General features: G+C 39.7%; 1 protein-coding gene across 2 annotated transcripts in view; it reads left to right on the forward strand.

The window, feature by feature from the left end:
- LOC132077535 (glypican-5-like) overlaps nt 1–20,529 on the forward strand; it is a 369,893-nt gene that overhangs the window by 132,644 nt on the left and 216,720 nt on the right. The window lies entirely within an intron of this gene.

Below are 20,529 nucleotides of genomic sequence, written 5' to 3' on the forward strand. Positions count from 1 at the left end.
TTCTGTATAACATGAGGTTACATCACCCTGAGGAGAAAAGAGATGTTTAGAACAAAATTCTATCTTTGCTATCACTGTCAAAGTATAGATCAGTTTTTGCAGTGAGAGCTGCTTGGAAGTGTGCCAGTGAATGTTCTCCAAAAATTTCTTTTTTTCAAACCAGAGAAGTTCCATGGGATTGTGTTGGCTTTCATTGATGTTTCTTTTTGAAGTGGATTTTGTGGTCTGTAGCAATTACAAAAGATAAAGTTCCAGTGTTTCTGTTTTCTTGCTTTAAAACAGTTTTCATGGTCACAATTGGTTTGTAGGAACTTCCTGAGTAATTCCAACATGGAGCAAAGATGTGACACTCACAGTCTGTGCCATTTATGGGGGGTCTGACTCCCACACAGCTCTGCTGAATTCTCTCATCTGTAAAAAACTTCAGCTTAATTATGTCTGAGCTCTTTGGAGTTAAATGCATGTCTAACACATCAAAAAAAATTTCAATATATTAAAATGAATTCTAGTGCATATGTTTTAATATTTTGGCAACAAAGCAATCTTCCAAATATTGATGTGTAGTGGTTGCAATACAGGTTGAAGTTTTTTCTGTAAAAGTAATGGAGAGGAAACAGGAAGGATATCAGTATTTCTAATCAATGTTTCCTTATCAGAATCTCTTTTGCTTGTGGCATGTTGCTGGGTGCACAGATAACTTTTAGAACAAACAGCTTTCTCGCCAAAAAAAAACAAAAACCAAGAAATGCCAAACAAACCCCAAACCCAAATATTTTCTATATCAGTTTCCTGGGGGAGGAAAAAAAAGTTACTTTTAATTTTTATCTTACTTTATTTTAAAAAAGCCCAAAGCACTCAAATTGCTGATACACATGTTTTAGAAAGGCATGAAGGGGAAAGCTGTTGGTACTTTGCCAGTCTGTAACATTCCCAGAGCTGGAGACACATGAAAAAAAATCAAGTTTGAAAGGAATTGGAAGCAGGGAAAAGACTAACAAGATCCCTCATATGTTGAATTACAAAGGAGAAATAAAGGAAAAAGGAAATCTAAACAGCCTGCCCCCAAAGATGACAGCAGCAAAACCCCTAACCCTACCACCAACCTGGATATGTGTCTATAGCTGACATATTAAATGGGCAAAATGGAAAGCTAAAAGGTTAAATTCATGTGTTTAATCAGACAGCTATAGATAGCTAGCTAAATATTATAATTTATATAAAATTAAAGTTTTATAATTTTATTATATTATAATTTATTTATAATTTCAATATGATTTCTATATAATATAGTTTTTGTATTAAAATTTTAAATATACATTTAAATTTTTAAAATTTATATTAAGTTCTAAATATATTTATATAATTTTAATATAATATTTATAGTATATATAATTATATTATATAATATATACTGTATATGATTAATATAATATAATGTAATATAATACTTAATACATATTATATGTTATATACTATATATTATATATTATAGCATTATATAAGAATAATATTTATATAATAATTAATAATAGGTAATTATATATTATTTCTATATAATATATATTATAATATATATAATGTAATAAGTATTTTATATATATGAATTTGTATGTATATATATGTATATACATGTGTGTATATATATATGTATATATATATGTATATACATGTGTATATATATATATATATATATATATATAGGCACATTCTGCTCCTTTCATCACCTGTTTTATAGGCTGGGCTTGGCACAGCTGGGCTTGGCACAGCCCTCCCCACGTGGCACATGATCCTGTCCTGCTGATTCCTGAGGATGAATTCCTCTCTGCTCTTCCTCCCCTCCCAGGGCATTAAATACCAGCAGTAGTAACCAGCTCTGAACTCCACACTGAGCCTTTTTATTGGCCTGGAACAATATGAAATCATTACTCAGAAATGAGTAATAATTCATTCAGTTGGTAGAGAGGGCACTTGAGGTCCGATAAATAGGGTTAGAGTTGTACCTTTTAATTTTAGGTCAGTTCTTTGGATTTCGTTTCTCTTTTGGATTTTAGTTCTTTGGGTTTTGTTTTTGTTTTTCTTTGTGTTTAAATCACTGTGTTTGCAGGAAAAAGGACTTTGAGCTGCCAGTTAAATACACCATAAAAAGAGATTCCCACTGGTTTGAGACTCTGCCTCTGGCCTGCTTTTCAGAGAACAGGAAGAGATGGCTTTGCTAGGAATCCTCCAGTGTCAGTTCAGGACAAAATTAGAAATACTTGCACTGGGAGTACTTTCTTTCTCTTAATTGCTCTTTTGAGCATCCTGTTCCTGAAGCAAGACTTCATGTAAGAAATCATCCATGCACTAATGAATGGTCTCAGCTTAATGATTGTTGGGCTACAGCCATTTCTAACTTGGATCCTGCACAGAATTGTTGGATCAGAAGATCAAAGTTTGATTTATTTGGAGTGAAGAAAGAAAAACTGTTCTGAAAATCACTCTGGGCAGTTCTGTGTTTGTTGCCTCTCCATTTCTAGAGGAAATTTCCTGGTTTCCAGATGAAATGATCTTTTTCTTAATGCCAGTTAGCTTGATCTGAAATATCATTGTTGATGGTAGAAGCAGAAATATTCTGCTAGTCAGACACAGCTTCCCATTGCACAGGAGTCTCCTCAAGTGTGCATGGGTGGATTTTAGCTTTAACAATGGGTTGTTCTGAATGTGGCACACTTCAGGTTGGTATTGCAGAAATATTTGAGACATGGTGAAGTGTTCAATCTCCTTTCTCCATATCTGCTGTGGTTTTGTAGTGTTTGAGGAGTTCAAGGGTATAAATACACACTCCTGTCACTGCAGAGTGCAGGTTTGATGTGTAGTACCCTAAAGATGTCACAGACATCTTTTATGGAAAATCCTTTCCTTAGGATTTTTTCTCCTGAGAAGCTGGGAGGCCTCAGGAACAAAATGTAAACAATGGTTATCTGCTGCTGTGGAATGCAACAGGTGCATCTGGGATTGGTCTCATGTGGTTGTTTCTAATTAATGGCCAATCACAGTCAGCTGGCTTGGACAGAGAGCTGAGCCACAAACCGTTTTTATCATTCCTTCTTTTGCTATTCTTAGCCAGCCTTCTGATGAAACCTTTTCTTCTATTCTTTTAGTATAGTTTTAATGTAATATATATCACAAAATAATAAGTCAGGCCTTCTGAAACATGGAGTCAGATCCTCGTCTCTTCCCTTGTCCAAGAACCCCTGTGAACACCGTCACAGTACCCTGATTTTCTGGGGGACACGAGAGGAGATATTTTATAGCAACTATTTTTGCACTTGGAGTCCCTTTTCCAGCAAACTTGGACATGTAAATGGTTCTTAAACCAGGTTACCTGGAACAGAAAATCAGGATGTTTTGTAACAGCTGGTGGGGACCCACACTTCTTTTCCTTCCTTTTCTCCTTCATTCCTCACCTTGGTTTTTTTTGGACTTTTGCACTGAGAGGGGGGATTATGGGACACATGTCCATGAGCTTGAACAGATCTTGTCATGGGTTGTTAGGCTCTCAGGGCCTGTGAGAGCTGGCTGAGGAAGGAAGTGGCAAATCACAGTGACTTTTTCTCAAAATGTGTTCCTTTAGAGACTCTCAGTTTTTATGAGTTTAGCACTTTCATTGTCCCTTTTCTCATTTCCTTAGGCTCTAGCAAGCAGCCATCTGGATATGGAAAACAGAGACAGTCATTCAGCCTCAGCTTACTTAAAGCATATTTAACTTCTGTTGTTCTCATGCCATCAGTGTAAACAATTTCTGGAGATCTCCTTGTGACTGTAAACTGCAAAATGCTATCTCTGTTTTTGCAGCATTTTTAAGGTTTTAGGGTATTTTCCAGGACTTGGGATGTTTTGTTGGCTTTTGTTCTTTTGTCTTCCTCACCACAAATTTTAAAAAGGTCAAGGCAGGTCCTCACCATGACCCATGTTGGAAAAAAGGTGTGAAGAAAAGTGACAGAAGTCAGTGATGTTTGTACATGGTATCTAACCCACAGATACTTGTGTCAGACCATTTGCCTGGATTTCATCTTTGTAAGATAAACTGATAAATCTGTACTTTGTTTATGTTGGTGGGGATGTGAGGCTTGTTTGTTTTGTGGTTTTTTAAAATGCAGCTATCAAGGAAAGACAATTTTAAGGATTCCAGTCCTGGAAACTATCAAGAGATTGATCTCAGTGTAGATATTTCATTAAATGTAATTATGTGCCAGCTATTGGGAGAAAATGTAACCCCAGAAGGAGCAGTGTGTTGGATTCTCCAGCCCCAGCTCCAGATGAGCAGTGAAAGTGAGTCAGGAGGGAACTTTTGTGTGAAGGTACAGAGAGAGCCAGGAGAGCTGTGGTACCACAGAAAAGAGCCCAGGAAGCCTGATGGAAGGCATGAGGAGCTCATCTTGGCAAGGTTTGATGCAATGATTTGTGTCCTCCTGGCCTGGAGTGCTGAGGAGTTTGGGTGACAGATGCTGGTGGGCAGCAGATCCTGTGTCACTGTGATATTTTCAGAAAAATCCCATTGTCAGGATTTCTTCTCCTGGCAAGATGAGAAGCCTCAGCTTCTCCATGTTTTGGTCCTCTTGAATGTGGTCCTGGAGATTGTTTATCCAAACATGGTAATTGTTTTTAATTAATGACCAATCACAGCCAGCTGTGTTGAACTCTCTGAGTCTGTTATGGGTTTTTATTATTCATTCTTGTTAAACCTTCTGATGTCTCCTTTCTCTTTCTTTTGTATAGTTTCAGTGTATCATTTATTTTAATATAATATCATAAAATAATATATCAGCCTTCTGAGAACTTGGAGTCAAATTCTCATTTCTCACCTTGTCCTGGGGACCTCACAGCCCCACGGTCCTGGAGCTCAGGCTGTCTTTGGGTCACTGAGGAGCTCTGCTGGCAGCTTCAGCCAACCTTCTGCAGCACAGAATTAACTTCCAATACTTCCAATACTTGGGTACTTCTCTCTAAAGGTGGATTTTTTCCCACTTTCTGTTCTCAAATTGCATTTTAGGTTGTGTTCGTTGCATGCTAGAGTTACAAATTTCACTGAGATTTAGTGAAATTCTCTGGATTGACTCATGGAGACCCCACTGCTGGTTAGCAATGACCTGATTGTTGGGAACAGTCCTCCTGCTGTGAAATCACTCTCTCATCTTCCTTGCAGTGACACACTTTCTTCTTTTCAGTTAAGACTTTAGTTACTGTGATACATCCATGCAATTGGAATGGATGGGTTGGGTCGGTAGTTGAAAAGCGTTTCTGTAAATGCAAATGGACATTTAACTTGCAAAGGCATTTTTTTGACACTGCAGCGCTCAACATTTTTTTTCAGGTTGAGGAACTTGAACACAAATAATTAATTCTTGACTTCAGCGTTTCTTCAGATTTGGTACCTTCTCATGTCTACTTTACTCCTTTGAGCAGAATTCATGAAAAAATAAATCTTGTCATCCAACCACCACCTTGCTCCAGTGGGACAGTATTTTGCAGATGCAAAATACTGTAATAGGGACTAATTTGATACTATCATAGTAAGAAAGGAAAGTTTGGAATATTTTTTATTGCATAAAATAATGAACATATTTTTTATTGCATAAAATAATACTCTTTCTTTTGTATGCTTTTTTTTTTGTTATTCAGAAGGAAAGAACAGCCCTTATTTAGTCTGAAAACTGAAGCTTTCCGATTAAAATACTACAGTATTAAAATAGTAGTGCTCCAATCATTTAAGCTCTTCTAACATGAACAATCTAGACATGGTTAAAGTCTAAGGAAAATCTCCAAGATAAAGTTTATTTTATTGAGCAGAGTCCAGCAGAGTGACTTTGTACCTGTTTCACTTAGGAAAGGTGACACTCAAGGCCCTGTTGAAAAGATAGAAAGTGAAACTCTTGTCTGATCCTTCAGTCTGTCTTACCAATGATTCTTACTGGAGGGAAGCAAAATTCATTTTCTTTCAATTGCTATGGCTATGCAATACAGCAATACAAACATGAAGGATAAATCCTATGAAGGCCTGGAGATATTGGGCTGGAAATGTATTCTGCAGAATCCCAGTTAAATGAGATATCAGTGAGAGTGTTTTTAATGCTGATACACTTAATCCTTTCTCCTAAAACTATAGGGCAGGGTTGGAAGTGTGGTGCTTTTGTCTGTTGGATAAAAAGGATTCCCATATGATGTTTGGATTTTGGTATTTTTCAGGACATTGAATTTTCGATTCTATTTCAAGTTGAAATTGGAGACTTAAAAGTAGAGGTGTATTTTTAAAAAGTAAAGTGAATTGGAAGTGAATTTTCTCATTTTCCTTTCTTCATCCTGTGTCCCAGCAGTGATGAAAACAGCATTTGTAGACTCTGTGGAATGAGCAGGTCAATGGAAAAAAAAAATCCATTAAATTCTGTGGACTTTGAAGAAGGAATCCATCAGTGTTGTAACACACCATATCAAATAATAAATTTTACATTTTCCAAACAGAAGGGAATTCTGTGAGGAAGGTATTGCTGAGATAAAACCTGTTGCTTAAATGCAAATCTTTTAGTGGGAATGTAAAAAAAAAAAATCTGCATAGTTCTCCAGCCTTCCTCCCGCCTTGGAATCTTTTTCTGTGTGAAATAATTTAGATATATGTTGAAATATATATCTGCATCTGCATACATACATGCACACAAATAAATATATATATATATATATATATATGGTGGTGCAAGCTTCTCTGTAACAGTTCTTGCCTTCCTGACAGATGATTTTTTGAGACAGAGAAGCAGGAATGAGTGTATAGATATATTTATATATAAATACAAATATATTGTACATACACCTTGCAGTTTGATGCAGGTTTTCCTGTGCTAGCAGGATGATCTTGCTGTAAACTGTCATGAAGTTAAATTAGGCCTTGGGGTTGGTTTTATTTGTCTTACAGGTACTTTATATCCAAAGGGTGGAGGAGCAATCTGTTTCTGCTGCTCTCCAAGCCTTAAGTGCCAAAAGACACAAAATAATCTCCTTTTTACTGGTTTGTATTCCTTGCTGGCAAAATATCTTTGGTCTAGTGTGATGTGTGTGTGATTTAACACATCCAGCTGGACACAACTTCTTAGAGAAATTGCTGTGGCAAGGTGGAGTCGATTCCAGAGTTGGAGCTGGAATCAGAGAGAGGCATTTTTATTTTTTTTTAGCTGGTTTTCACTGGAAACATGTTGATTCATCAAAATGGGGGAAAAAAAATAACCTGGATTCTGGCTTGCAAGGCTGAAGAGTGTCCCAGGTTGCCAGCAAAGCTGTTGTGCTGTGGGGAGATTGTCACTCTGTGCTGCTGGAGCTGCTCTGGCTGGGAGGGATAAAATAAGGGATAACATAAACCATTTCCCACCCTATTGTATTTGTGGGGTTCCCCAGATGAAGGAAGGATTGATGCATCTGACTCCATGTTCTCAGAAGGCTAATTTATTATTTTATAATACTATATTATATTAAAGAATACTATACTATACTGTACTAAAGAATACAGGAAGGATACTTAGAGAATGCTAAAAAGATAATAATGAAAACTCCTGACTCTTTCCAGAGCCCTGACACAGCTTGGCCCTGATTGGCCAAAGAGTGAAAACAACTCCCAGCAGAATCCAATGGAACAATCACCTGTGGGTGAACAATCCCCAAACACATTCCACGTGAGCACAACACAGGAGAAGCAAATGAGATCAGAATTGTTTTCCTTTTCTCTGAGGCTTCCCAGCTTCCCAGGAGAAAATCCTGGCTGAAGGAATTTTTCAGAAAATGTGACAGTGACACCAGCCCAGTGAAGGGTGCTCAGTGTGGAGCTCTGCACTTGGGGCTGGCTGGGCTGTAAATCTCACTTTTGGTAAGGAAGGATGTGGGGTGGGCTGATCTTGTTCTCCAGTGTGAAAGCTTTTGTGTTTTCCCAACACAGAGCAGGTAAATCTCTGAAATGTGCTGATGTTTGTGGCAGAACAAACCCCACCAATGTGACTTCCCAGTGGCACAGGTTTATCTCAGAGTATTTGCTGGCTCCAGGAAGGTTCACAGCCATGCCTGTGCTTAGAGGCCTCCATGAGATGAGTAAACACAAAGCTTGATACACGTTAAGTGTAATTTAAAAGTAGTTTAATTTATACATTGTTTATCCCACAGCCTATCCATATTATTGCTCCAAACCCCTCTGGCTGGCTGTGTCCCTGCCTGGTGTGTACTTCCCTGACCTCCCCAAAAATGCTTTTTAAAATGAGCTTTTCTGTGCTGGGAGTTGGTGGTTTGCCCACAGCCACAGAAACAGCCCAGTGGATTGATGTGAATAAAGAAAATTAAGAGTTTTGGTGGAAGTTTTGCCTTGCTCAGCTGGTGAGTCAAACCTGAACGTCCCCTGTGTGGGAAATGAATTTGTGAAGAATTCTTAAAGTTTGATAGAAAGTTTACATACAAATACATTCACATACATGCATTTACATACAAATACATAAACAAAAGTTTACATACATACATTTACGTACAAATACATAAACAAAAGTTTGCATACATACATTAACATACAAATACAGGGGTAATTTTAGATGATTGGTTTTAAGGTATTTATAGCGTGGTGTGGCAAAAGTTGATAGGCCAAGAAGTGTTTATAATGCATTGTAATTAGGAAATGATTGGGTTTTGATTGTGATGGTGTGAATTACAACATCTGTATTGTCTCTTTACATGAGCCTGAAAATGGAATAAAAGTGTTTAAAACACCTCTCAGTTGCCCCCTCTCTGGGTCAGAAACGGGATTAATCCAACACCCTGCTCTGTCCAGACAGCCTCTTGCCAGCTCAGTTGAGTGATCATATTTTCAAAGTATTTTCTCACCCACAGTGCAACCAGAGATCTTGGCCCAATAAGATCCATTAATAACCCAGCAGCTCTTTACATTGATCAGTTAACAAACAGAAATGGCACCCAACCTGTCAAAGTGATTGCTACAAATATTTCACAACTTAGGAACTGTCTGGCTCATCTCGGTGTTACTCAGAATAAAAAAAATACAAATATCTGAAATTACCAGCACCATTTTTTTTCCATGTGCTAAATTAATTTCTTGCAATGCTTAAGTAGGGAATGTTACATCTTTTTCAGTTCTCTGCTGCATTTATTTCCTTCTTGACCTGGATTTTGTTTCTTTGAGTCTTTGCTTTACTTGGTGTGGAAATAATTCTGTTTGCAGAGGTGTTCTGGCAGCCCTGCTCACTTGGGCTTTGATTTGATGAGAGGGGGGAGCTGGGGTCTGCAAACATCTCAGTGTCTTTATTGGCAGCAGTCACTGGAGAAACATCTGAAATGCTCCTGAAAGCTGCTGCTGGAAAAGCAAATTTGAGCAGGATGAAAACTTTTCAAAGCTGGCTTTTAAAACCAACAAAACCCCCCAACTATCTTATTTTCTAGGCCAGAAGGAGGCACCACACGCGCTTTCCTGAATATGAAAGAATTCTCAAGACTGTTGGTAAATTTACTTTATTCTTTGAGCAGAATGTTGTCAAGTAGAAGAGTTTATTGCTTTGTAAACTCTTTTGACATTAATGTTGTCCTTTAATTACAATAAATAAAAGTAAACATTGAAGTGCATGTTTAATAGATGTGAAAAATCAGAAGTCTTTTTTAAGGAAAAATAGTCCAACATTGCAGATAGTTTAGAAGGCTCTGATGAACTTCATGACCTGAAGAGACAGAGTTGGTGATCCAGGCCCATCTCTGACTCACCTGCGATTTTTTACTTATTGAAATATTGCCATTTCAAAGCATATTTTAAATAAACAGTGAATAGTTTAGAGTGAATTGTTAAAACTCTTGACTGAACCAAGGAGTTAAATTTGCCTTTCAGCTCATGGATTCACCTTTGGACAAATTAATTTTACAGTGAATAATATAATGTGGCTGTGGTCTGGATTGTGACCTCATCATTTTCCCAGGGTCATTTTTCAGATAATAATTAAGTTATTTATAAACACATTTATTTATTTACAGATAATATTTATCTATAAATACTCAGTTATTATTTCTGTTCATACCCAGCACTTGGCAGTTTACTTCCACTGAAGAATTTGGGGCATGATTTGAACAATATGTTTGCAGAAACTTAATGTAAAAAAGGCAAATCATCATTTCTGTTTTTAATAAGTGCACTATTTCCACACACAGAAATTTAAAGCAAGTTATGTATTCCTTGCCCAGCTGTGGGAGTCCTTTCAAATTCCTTGTATTAAACTACTTGGGACAAACACTGTAAGTTAACTTGAAAAATACAATGTTCAGTGTTAACCTCTAACCTTGGCAGGCTCTTTGTCTAAAATCAGAATTTCACCTGGTTTACTTCAGGAATATAGAAACAGACTTGAGTTTTGAGACTCAGGATCAGCAGGTTTATTCTAAGGAAATGCATTTAAAATGTAATCCTTGAAGCACTGAGGAAATTCAGTGTATGTGTGGGATTTTGAGTGCACATCAGGAGGTTGAGTTTCACTAGGGAGAACCAGCAGACCTTCCAGTATCTTAAATATCTGTGGTGGATTCGTGATGGGGAGTCTTCATCAGCTAATTGGAAAATGCTTTGGCTGAAGCAAGACAAAAAGGGATAAACTGCTGCAAAAGCACCTGGGGCCAAAGCAAAACTGCAAAAACTGCAGTTTTATTTTCTGGTTTTGCAGAGGCAGGACAGGCAAGCACAGTTAGTGGGATGTAGCACACTGCCATGGTTGCTGCAGGATTTTTCACATCTCCTCAGCCTCCTTCCAATGTGTGCAGGAGAAGAAATGCCACCAAAACCTTCACAGGCTGAAAAGTTAAAGGAACAACTGGATCTACTGGTGCTCCAATGGCAGCTTCTCTTTGGGTGTATTTGCAATACCTGGAATACAGAACCGACATCCTTAAAGTTGTTTTATTTTGAATAGAGCTGTGCCATTTTAAACCAGAGACAGATTTGATCCATGATAATTGATTCAATCTCGTGGTCACATCCCTTGGGGACAGGCTGCTCTGTGGGACAGCTTAGGTGGCTGCACTCCCTGGGAACCTAGAAAAGGCTTTCCAACAGATTTCAAAATATCACAGCATGCTCTAAAATTCCAGGTGAGGTGCCACAGACTAAATGTCTTCTACAAAACCCTCTGCTGATGCCTTGTCTGTTGCCTTGGCTTAGCTCAGTGTTATTCCCTGGTAATGCAGCAAAAACCTGAGTATCCTCTAATATTAAGTACTTTTAATTTTAAAGCACATTTGGGCAGCTGCCTGTGAGAGTTTCCATCAGAATGTAAGGTGAGCTAGAACTGAACTGAGAAGAATGGAGACTTCTGTGTAGGGTTACCCTGGCAGGGATAGATTTACAGAAATTCAGCTAAATTCAAGCCCATCTGTTTCCCTGGCATGGCTGGCTCCCCGTTGGGATATTCTGACACCTTTTATTGAAGGTTGGGGCTGGGTGAGTTTATTTGCAGCTGGACTGGAAGGAGAGAGGATTGAGGTCTCTGCTGGGTGGTGTCAGACAGCTCCCCAAAGATGTTTGAGTGTGTTTTGCAGAGACAAAACTCTACAACTGTAAAGCTGGTATGTTTATTACAGTGTTGGACACGTGTGGAGATTACTTTTTTTAAAAGACATGCACTTTTGGGAACTTCAGATTTTTTTTTTTAATTTTCTTTTAAAATACATATGTATGCAATTTCACAATAGGTTCATACATATTTATTTTTATAACTTTTGTGTGACATTTGTTGCTAATTCTTCCTTATCAGAAAGAATTTTTAGGTCAGGTAACTTGTTCTTACAGCAGTCTCTCTGTTTCTCTTTCCTTATCTTTGTCTTTAGGCTGCAGCACAGCTTTTATTTTTGAGCTTAGGCTTTTTATGAGAACAGGCAATCAGACTAAACAGCTATATTTCAAACTACAGACTTAACTCAAAGATGTACATTTCACTTAAATAAAAATGGATTTCTACTCTGGAAAATTTCTACTCCATCTCAAGTGGGTGGTACAAACCTTGCTCTTTAAGGAGGACTTCACTACAGGGAAAAGACAGTAAAAGGCAAGTTGTAGTTCAGAAGTTTCTGTGGCAAATTAAGAGTGGAGATCATGGTAAACAGCAGTTCCTGTGCTGTGCTGAAGTGTGACTCTGCCCAGCAGCCTGTCAGAACATCTCCAAGGTTTGGGGGTGAGGACCCAGCTCCAGCAATCCCTCCAAGAGTTTGCTAGGCTGCCTTGCACCTCTGTGATGTTCTTGGGAACGTGGCTCAAATGTGCAAAACAGAGCTGGAGCTGCCCCACACCTGCAGAAAGGACAGGGCAGGTGTCAGAGCTGTGCTGCTGTGACAGCCCTGAGTTCAGAGCTGGCAGCCAGGAGCTGGGGAGCCTGCAGGCAGGGTTTGATAGCCTGAATGTTGCTGTGAAGGGGCACTGATGTCCTGTCATTGATGTGTTGGGGTTAAAAAGTTGAATTCTGTCTTATTGCAAAGTAGGAGCACCTGCAGAGGTGCAGCTGCTGTCCTTGGTGTCAGGCAGGCAGAGCTGGAGAAGACCAGACCTTTCTGAGGGGACAGAGTGCCCTGATGCTCAGGGATATTTGCTCCCCAATGTGGTAATTCCAGAAGCACAGCCCTCCTGAAAGGCTGAGGGGCTGCAGGAACAGCCAAGGACTCTCTTACCTGGAGAAATGAGGTTGTTTGTCACTAAAGGTCTTTGCAAAGATTGACCTTTCTAAGCCTGATTTCTAAGTTGTGTTTCAGTTTTGTGTGACTCCTTGTCACAGACATCTTTTATGAAAAATCCTTTCCTGAGGATTTTTCCTCCTGAAAAGCTGACAGGCCTCAGGAACAAAATGTAAACAATGGTTATCTGCTGCTGTGGAATGCAACAGGTGGATCTTTAATTAGCCTATGTTAGTTGTTTCTAATTAATGGCCAATCACCATCAGCTGGCTTGGACAGAGAGTCTGAAACACAAACCTTTGTTGTCATTCTTTCTTTTTCTATTCTTAGCCAGCCTTATGATGAAATCCTTTCTTCTATTCTTTTAGTATCATTTTAATATAATATATGTCATAAAATAATAAATCAAGCCTTCTGAAACATGGAGTCAGATCCTCATCTCTTCCCTCATCCTCAGACCCCTGTGAACACGGTCACAACCTCTCACAATCTCTGGTTGATTTGGAGGAGGGAATTATCTCCCATCCTAAACATCTGTCGGGAGCAGGCCAGGGTGCATGGCAAGGGAAAACTCTGCAAACTCTGCATTCCTGAGAGAAACCACCCTGTTCCTGTTGGTGCCAGCTCCTCCCACAGCCCTTCCAGCTGAGCACTCCTGACAAAAAGGATCCAGGCAGGAATGCTTGGCTCCTCCCCTGGGCGGAGCATCTCCCCATGGGATGCTGGCATTGGATCAGCCCTGCAGGGACACTCAGTGGCCATGGACAGCAGAGATCTCCTGCAGGGAGGGTTGGCTGGGGGAGAGAGAAAGAAAAAACTGCCCCAGGGACAGCAGAGAACTGCCCCAGCTCTGACAGGTGGGGATAGAACACACACACACCCCAGCCACATCCTGCAATCCAGGACAAAGCTGATGGTGAAGAATGGAAGGTGAGCATTAAAGCTCTCCTCACACCTTTAGGTGCAGCTGTTGCTGGGTGTTGCAGCCATGGAAGCAGTGGGTTTAATGTTTTACAGCCTTTCATAAGTCATGCTGGAATCAGCACTGAGCACAGCTGATGCTGACATACCTAAAAGTGAAATGGGAACTGAATTAAGTTGAATAGATGTAAAAAGTAAAAAAGTAGAAACTGATGTAATGTGCATTTTTCTGCATATGTATTAAATACATCTGAATCAGGCAAGTTCTTTGGAAAATTAATGTCTGGAGAATTCCAAGTGCATTGATTTAGTAAATTTTATAGGATGACCACACACTGAGATTTGGCAAAGGACCTAAACCGCCTTATTGCCTGCAAAGAACGGCTGATTGCAAGCAGACTTGGAACATAATGAAGTTCCTTTTTAATAGGAAGGGGGTTTTTTGAGTTGCATCTTCACAGGCTGATGAGAATTATTTACAGAGTTAATAGAAGTTCTCTATATAAGGGTCTGTGTTAGGTAATATAACTTGATCCAGCTTAAAAATAAAACTGCATTCAGTTTGTATGACAACTTGTGTGTCTGTGGTTTCTAAGCATTTGCAGAAAATTCTGTGTGTAAACCAGAGCTTTTTAATTAATCAGGATGATCACATTGTGTTAATAATGCTTTTCTGAGCTTTTCTGTGTGGCAGGGTTAATAGCTATGAAGTGTGAGTGTTCCCAAAGTAGCAGTGTGTGTGTCAGCAGTGCTGGATGCTGTTAGCTGTCCATTCATAAAACGTGTCAAGTGGTTCAGGTCACTGCTTGTCAGAAGAGTGAGAAAAGGCTTTATTGAAATAATTTAGGTGAACCTTTCTAGATTGTTTAAGTGTTTAAGTGATCAAACACTGAACATGTCTTAATTTATCAACAATGCCATGGAAAAACAAAGATTGGTTATTGGACACCTTCTCATTATAAATCTTCTGTTTGTTAAAAACACCATTAGCATTTACTTCCATCACCTTTTTTGCAATAAGATCTGTTAAGCAGCAGTGAGGTTTCAACCCAAGCTTATTCTGGGGTAACTTATACAGATTTTGGGGAAGGCTGTTCCAATGTTCCTTAAGCAGAGTTTTTTGGGAGCACTGTCCATTGTAGTCTCTGTCCCTTCAGCTGCTGCAGCTTCTGTCTCAGTGGAGCTGCACCACCTCATACCAGCAGAAAATTGAATTGTTTCAGTACATGATTGCTGTTATGTAGTAGCTGTTTGTTTTGACAGATGTTGTTTTAGTTTCCTGTCTACCAAGTATTCAAAAATTTGTACTTCACTACAAACTAATGCCATAGGCTGCTTCATTTTATTATCTAGGCATGGAGAGGTTCAGAAATTAAACTAAGACTCTACATTTTTATTTTAGGTTATTTTCCAGTATCTAATTGAAAAAAAAAAAATGGAATAATCAAATATTTTTTCTTTGCAACTCATTCTTCATAAACCTTGGAGTCAGAGTTCTGAATCTTTGCAGAATTCTGCTTTGAATCTGTGTCATCTCATAATGGCAGTTTCTGAATTTCCTGCCTCTGTTCATGAAGAGAGAAACTCAGAAAAAAGCAGCATGGCTGCTTTTTAGAACAAATTATACCTCTGGAATGATAGCTGAAGAGAATAATGAGTCTTCACTTTCTCAGCCCTCCTAGCCTGCACACAGGACAGAACAAAGTTGCTAGGGAAGTTTTGAGTCTGCTATAATTAACTGAACAATTCAGAGTGTACTTGTGAGTGCCTGCTGTCTGACAGTTCTTGTCTGGAGCTCTGCTTACTCCACCTGTGAGCGTTGGGGCAGGTTAAATTTATTCTCAACAGCAGCAACTCTGTGTTTCCTGCAGTTTATGGCAATGGAGTTGCATCTCTCAGAAGCTTTTCCCAGTCTGGGGCCAGGATTGTGCAGGTTGGTAGCAGAGCTCCAGATGAAATTCCTTTCTGCATTTGGGTTTGAAACAAGAGGTGAAGGCAGAGGTTGTGTTCTCACTGGGGCTGGAATGATCATCCCTGGGTGAAAGGACAGGTCTGACAGGGCCAGGATTTACTGGGCTCATTTCTGAGGCTCTGATCCTCAAAGGCTGTATCCACAACAATGTTTGCTGTTGTTTTTTAACCAGCACTGGGTTTCAGAGCCACCTCAGTCTGTGCTTTCTTGCTGCTGCCTTTCTTTTGTGAAATATGATGAAAATGCTGTGTGATCTCTCTTGGGAGATAACTCAGTGCATAAAACCAAAAGAAAACAAAAAGCCCCTGAGCTCTCTTGATGGGTCAATAATGTGTCATTACTGCTGGTTTCCTCTTTCTAAAAATCACTCTGTTTCGTCTGATGGGACAAACTGGAAGTGTCGGAGCACATGAGGTAAGAATCTACCTTAGTAACAGAATTCAAACACCATTCTTGATCATCTGTAGTAAGAAATAGCCTGAGTCTAATTTATTAGCTGCTGTCAACACATAGGCATGAGCATGTGTGAATGCACAGCCTGGTCCTGAGGCTGCTGAGGGCAGTAATTACAGAAATGCTGTCATTAATGGGGGGACAGTGCTGAACCCAGCCAGGACATGGTGTGGTCAAGCAAAGGACATATAGTGAGAAGCAAATAAGCTGGGACCATGGACTGGAAACAAGGCAGGGAGAGCCCTGAAGGCTCCCTGTGTTCCATGGAGGTGGAGAGAACAGAGCAGGAAGGTGCAGAGCAGCAGGGATGGCAGAGCTGGGAGGAAGGCACTGCACAGCACAGCTCCAGGCAGATGTAAGGTCTGGCATTCACATTCTCTGGAAAAATCCCTTCAGCCAGGATTGTTCTCCTGGGAAGGTGAGAACCCTCAGATAAAAGGAAAACAATTCTGATCTCATTTGCTTCTCCTGTGTTGTGCTCATGTGGAATGTGTTTGGAGATTGTTTACCCACAGGTGATTGTTCCATTGGATTCTGCTGGGAGTTGTTTTCACTCTTTGGCCAATCAGGGCCAAGCTGTGTCAGGGCTCTGGAAAGAGTCAGGAGTTTTCATTATTATCTTTTTAGCCTTCTGTAAGTATCCTTTCTGTGTTCTTTAGTATAGTTTAATATAGCATTCTATAATATATCATAAAATAATAAATTAGCCTTCTGAGAACATGGAGTCAGATATTCATCATTCCTGCCTTTGTTGGGGCATTCCCAGCAAATACAAGAGTAAGCAGCTTGGGGATGTGTGGATAGAGTTGGTGATGCTGCTCTGTGTGAGAGGAAATAGTGCAGAGAGGCATGAATGGGCCCAGGGCAAAGGCAGTGACTGGGACAGGCAGGGTCAGCTCTGGCTGCATTCAGGCTGAGGACACAGGGACATGGCTTGGGCAGCTGCACACAGTGGGGGCACTGAGGGCTCTGGCTGCTCTCTCAAAGGCCTCACCATAGAGAGAGAAAAGTTATTTAAGTGTAAAAGGTTTTTGGCAAAGGCCTGTAAGAAGGTGTAGACTGCAGAGTGTGAAATCTAGTCTGGGACTCAGATGTCAGTCCACTGGAGAGCCAAACTGCTGGAGCAGTTCATTGAGAGGAGTAGGGAGGGTCAGCTAAGCCATATTGTTTTAATAGGAGCCATTTTAAGCATGACTAAAGCCTGGAGCTTGGGGCTCAGGAGCTCAGTTTCCATCCTGTGTGCTGGAAGGAGTGCTGCCATCTGACAGAGCCCCCATTATACAATTGGATGGAGGAGAGCAGGGATTCCTGAGTTACACTGGTGTGGTGTTGTGAGGTCTCCAGGATGAGGTGAGAGATGAGAATTTGGCTCCATGTGCTCAGAAGGCTGATATTATATTATATTATATTATATTATATTATATTATATTATATTATATCATATCATATCATATCATATCATATCATATCATATCATATCATATCATATCATATCATATCATATTATATTATATCATATCATATCATATTTTCACTATTATATATTATATATACTAAAGAAAGAGAGAAGATACATCAAAAGGCTTAACAAGAATGATAATGAAAACTGGTGACTGATGCAGAGTCCGACGCAGCTGGACTGGGATTGGTCATTAATTAAAAATTCACATGGAACCAATCAAACATTCACCTGGTGGTAAACAATCTCCAGACCACATTCCAAAACAATCAGATAATTATTGTTTGCATTCTTTTCTGAGGCGTCTCAGCTTCCCAGGAGAAGAAATTCAGAAAATATCATGGTGACACACTGGTGGGACAGAAACCCTCATCTCATCCACTCTCCTTGTTTCATGTGCACATCATGGAAAGGAAGGAAGAATGTGAGGCAAAACCCCCCAGGATGCCACTGGCCATTGCTGTAGGAAGTGTATGTAATAACCAGGAAATTTTCCCTGCAAGCCTTTTCTCCACAGCTCTGCTGTGCTCAGGTTTATTCTCTGTTCATGACTCCTTCAGCAACTCTGTGTGGTTAATCGGCCCTCATGGTCTTTTATTTTTCCGTTGCTCAAAGGACAGTAAAGCTGAACATTTTTGTGGATTCTTGTGCTGCAAGGCACCTCAGGCTGCTCCTACTGAGTGTTGCCTGTCCCAGCCAGGGCTCCTACATCTCACCCTTTGCTGCCCTGGGCTGATGGAAGAGGAACCATTGGAAGAAATACTCTTCCCCTCTTTCCCTTAGCACAGATTTACTTCCTGTGGGAGCTGCTGACTGTAGATCACAAATAGCTTGTTAAAATGATCAATGGTTTCCCTTATTGAAATGAAAATCTGGTTATAGGATGAAGTGTGGGTTTGTCAGATTTACTATGGCGATAACCCACAGAAGTGTTTAAGAGATGGTTGCACCAATTCATTTTCTTTTATAGCATAACCTTGTGCAAGTTGACAGTTCCCATGGTTTCACATTGCTTAACATTAGTTCTCCTGGAAAAAAAAAAACCCAAAACCAACTTGTCTTGTTTTTTTCATAGTGAACGAGGTATTGTTGTGTGAATTGAAATCCAAACAGATAAAGAACTTTGAATCTAAAAGGAATTTCAACAAAATACTGACAAAAGGGAAGGAGGAAACAGGATAGTTTGCAGAAACAAGCTAACCTGGATATCTGCACTTGCGTAAATTCCTTGGAGCAGCCCAGGTGTGCTTGCAGTGCCAGGGCTGTGACAGAAGAGGGGCAATGGTGTCCAGGCAAATTGGAAAGGCTGCACTGTGTTTGTCTGCACTGGATGCTTTTCCTGGAAGGAAATAGCTGCTCTATCTCATGCAGAAAAAAAAAAGATTATTTTATAATTTTTAGTTCAGATGAAAGGAGCAAACCCAAGCACGCAGAGTGATCAGTGTGGGCAGGAACCCCCCTTGGCCGTGCTGTAATTGCAGGGCAGGGTTTGGGAACGAGCTGCACCCTGCGTTTGTTGGGCTGGCTCTGCTCCTCTGGCTCCCTCTGGGTGTCTCCTCCTCTGCCTTTTCCCCATGAGCCATTCCTGGCACTGCAGATCCCAGGGCTGGGCAGCCTTCAGCTAAATTCAGGGTAAATTTGATGCCTCCTAATTGATCTGCTGTTGTCAAAAGGTGAATTGCACTGCTGAGCCGGGCTGCAAAGAGTGGTACAAAGCTTCAGGCTGCTTTCAGGTAGATTAGGTTTTCATAATCGTTAGGGTTAAAGGTGTCATTTTAAAAAAGAAAAACATTTTTTGAATGGAAAGCTTGCTATGGGCACCGTGTGGTATATATTTTAGATATAAAAGTATCTGAGAAATTGGTTTAATGTTTCAGTAACACTGGGTGGACTAATTATGAGAGGATACTTAAAATCCTTTAGAAAGTCAGCCTGGTAATCTATTTATAGATTTATCCTCTTGGCTTTTATGGTACATCATCTTAATATACTAGCTACTAATTCAAATTCAAGAGTTGCCTAAAGCACAATAGAAATTGTAACACTCTGCTTGTCCTTTTCTTTCTCTAGTCTTTCTAAGGAGATAAAGTACAGGGAGTTATGTTGGTAGATGTAGCAAGTACATAGACAGCATCGGGGTACAGATCTGTTAAATAGCGTTTGGTGTTAATAAGTAATAAATTTAGAATTTACTAATTATAACATTATATCATATTAGAATATGATATCATATTTTTGAATTTATAAATTATTAATTGAGTAACAATTTATTCATGATATTTATTATAATAGTATTTATTATAATATTTATTATAGTAATAATAATATAATTATTGTAAAATTATAATAATTATAATAATTATTATAATAATATTTATTATAATAAGAACAATAATGGCTATGGTTATGGTTGTAGGTAGCAGAAATCACCCTGTTATTAGCAGACACAAACACTAATTGTGTGTTTTAGTGCCTGGCTGTGTATGTAGGAGATGCTGAGTGTTTGGTAGCACTGCACAGGAGGGGCTGGAAAGAACAATTCCTGGGGTGTTTGACTTGCACTAACCCTCTCTGTCCTGTGGCTCTGCCCTTAGGAGAAGCTTTTGAGCCTGAAATCAGACTTTTAGTAGAAAAGTAGGAATACTACTGAAAAACCCAGGTGTGACTTTGCTGTAGCTGCTGGAATTGCTGTTGGAGGTTGAGAGTGCTGTAAAAATCACAAACCCAGTGCAGGGATGGGTGGAACACTTTCTGTGGGCAGGTTGAAGTGCTGCTGTTCAGAGGAGGTTGCTTTGTTGTTCAGAAGATGTTGTTGACCTCCCCTTCGGTGGCTGCAGAGCCTGCAGCTCTCTGTGGGCAGAGCAGTACCTGTGTATGTATTGGGAATGACTCCCTTGGTCTCTGCAGGGTGCCAGTATATGTGATATTACCAAGGATATTCCTGTTTTAACCCTGCTATCTGATAGCTTAATTCCTCCACAATCACCCTGAGACTGTGTAAAAACCAAATTTCCTC

Source organism: Ammospiza nelsoni, chromosome 10, assembly GCF_027579445.1.
Source record: "Ammospiza nelsoni isolate bAmmNel1 chromosome 10, bAmmNel1.pri, whole genome shotgun sequence".
Lineage (NCBI taxonomy): Eukaryota > Metazoa > Chordata > Aves > Passeriformes > Passerellidae > Ammospiza > Ammospiza nelsoni.